Genomic DNA, 2606 nt, shown 5'->3' with positions numbered 1-2606 from the left:
TTTGTTATTCTTCTGATGAGAACTGTAATCATGGTGTATGACAAAATCTAGATTAGAGTCACAAGGCCACTGGACTCAATACTATTGTATTAAAGGCATGACTTCTTTTTGTTTTTTATCTGCCATAGTGTCAGCCTGTGTTGTGACTAGCTAGGTGACTGGGCCTTACACCTTGGGACAGCCTCCTGGAAGTTATTATTGACTTTTTAGTGTTTTATTCTTAAAAATAATGTTATGGAAATTTATACTCTATTTCTGATCATTTAGTGGTATCTCCTGAACTAGACAGAGTATGAGTGCAATCTCACAAAACTCCAGAGGCTTTTAAGTCTCTCTGCCACAGAATCCCACCATTCCTCTGTTGATAACCTACCATGTCCCATATAAAAATATGGCGATGGTGACTTTCATGATAATCAATTGGGAGCTACAAGTTATAGGATGAGGACAAATGAAAGATGAAAGCTATGGAAACTATTTGATATGCACATGATCTTCCCACTAGGATGCCTGTTTTAGAGTGGGAAAAAAGTCCTGTTCTTACTTCATGAATTCTATTTCTTCTACATATCTTTAAATATTTAAAAACACACTTATTTTAAAGCCCCTTTCAGATTTATCTCTATGAGCTCTAATTTTTCATAGGTGAATTCTCAACGGTTTCCATCTGCTGTATATTTTCATTGATGGTGGGTTCCCTTTGCACTTGGCAGTGGATTTGCTTTGTGTGCTTTATTGTTTTCATAAGTTAGTTCATCTTCGGGTGGTAAGCTTTATTCAATTGTCACCTTAATGCCTTAAATTGTGCAGGAACCATTAGGGTGGTTTCACTATAAGTTCTGCTGGGGCTCTTTTGGGTTTACCAACTTCAATTTTGTTTTTATACTAATGTCTTCACCTGGGTTTTGTGTACCTTTTAGGTTTTTATATGTGTGCTGTACAGCTCTGTCTTTAAAACTCCCTCTGTTAACTTTTTCCCACTACAGCCTGGGGTATGTGGCACATTCTTGGGCCATAACTGTAGGCACTTTTCTTAGCTCCTATTCAGGGTTAGAGTATCTTTTCTAGCTCCTGGTTTTATGACTAAATCCTAAAGCACCTGTTCTAGTTTGCTAGCTGCCGGAATGCAACACACCAGAGATGGATTGGCTTTTAATAAAAGGGGATTTATTTTGTTAGTCCTTCAGAGGAAAGGCAGCTAACTTTCCACTGAGGTTCCTTCTTATGTGGAAGGCACAGGATGGTCTCTGATGACCTTCTCTCCAGGCCCCTGGGTTCCAACAACTTTCCCCGGGGTGACTTCTTTCTGCATCTCCAAAGGCCTGGGCTGAGCTGCGAGTGCTGAGATGAGGAATGCCGAGCTGCTTAGGCTGTGCTATGTTGCATTCTCTCATTTAAGCACCAGCCAATTAAGTCAAACATCACTCATTGCAGCAGACACGCCTCCTAGCTGACTGCAGATATAATTAGCAACAGATGAGGTTCACGTACCATTGGCTTATGTCCGCAGCAACAAGACTAGGTATGCTCACCTGGCCAAGTTGACAACTGAATCTAACTAACACAGCATCTTTTCAACTTGGTTATCTCCTGGGCCATGTGGCTTCAACTCTTGATTAGCCCTGTGACTTTGGATGTTAATCTTCTCATCATTTATGGAATGTGAATTATTGCTTTTCTTGTTTTTGAGCTCACCTATGTATTTTTATTTTTTGAAGTATATTATCCACTTGGAGCAGGAAGGGGCTTCCGGTAGCAAATATTTGCACTGATTTGACTGAAATTCTGTTGGTGGAACATTTACAAAGAGTGTTTTTGGCCATAAATGCAATATATAAATATATAAAAATACAAATCTATCATATATTTATAGGTAGTATGTATTATATATAAGATATATAAATAACAATTTTGGGTGGTAATAAGAGCTATGAAAATGAAGCAAGTAAGGGCTAGGAAATTGGGGGTTTATTTTAGAAGGAGGCCATGGAAGACCTCTCTGAGAAGGTAATATTTGAATCTAGCCCTAACTGAGGCAGAGGAGTAAGCCATGCAATGACCTTGGGGAAGAGCATTTTAAGTGGAGAGGTAGCAGGTGCAAAGACTCAGGGGTCAAAATAAACTGTATGAGTTCTGGGAAGAGTGAGAAATTCCACTGTAACCAGAGCAGCATGAGCAAGGTGGAGAGTGGTAGGAGGTGAGGTCAAAGAGATGGGAGATCAGGCAAAACCTTGTGGGCCATGATGGGAAATTTGTATTTTATTCAATGGGAAGCCAATGGGGAGTTTTAAGTGGATGTGTGACATGACTTTATTTATGTTTTTAAAGGATATACTTGCTGCTGTTTGGTGAGGAGACTTGTTCTAGTTTGCTAGCTGCCAGAATGCAATATACCAGAAATGGAACGGCTTTTAAACAGGGGAATTTAATAAGTTGCTAGTTTATGGTTCTAAGGCTGAGAAAATGTCCCAATTAAAGCAAATCTATAGAAATGTCCAATCTAAGGCATCCAGGGAAAGATACCTTGGTTCAAGAAGGTCAATGAAGTTCAGGGTTTCTCTCTCAAGTGAGAAGGCACATGGCGAACACAGTCAGGGTTTCTCTCT

Source organism: Tamandua tetradactyla, chromosome 1 (assembly GCF_023851605.1).
Source record: "Tamandua tetradactyla isolate mTamTet1 chromosome 1, mTamTet1.pri, whole genome shotgun sequence".
Classification (NCBI taxonomy): Eukaryota; Metazoa; Chordata; class Mammalia; order Pilosa; family Myrmecophagidae; genus Tamandua; species Tamandua tetradactyla.
The sequence above is the reverse complement of the archived record's forward strand: the minus strand, read 5'-3'. Positions refer to the sequence as shown.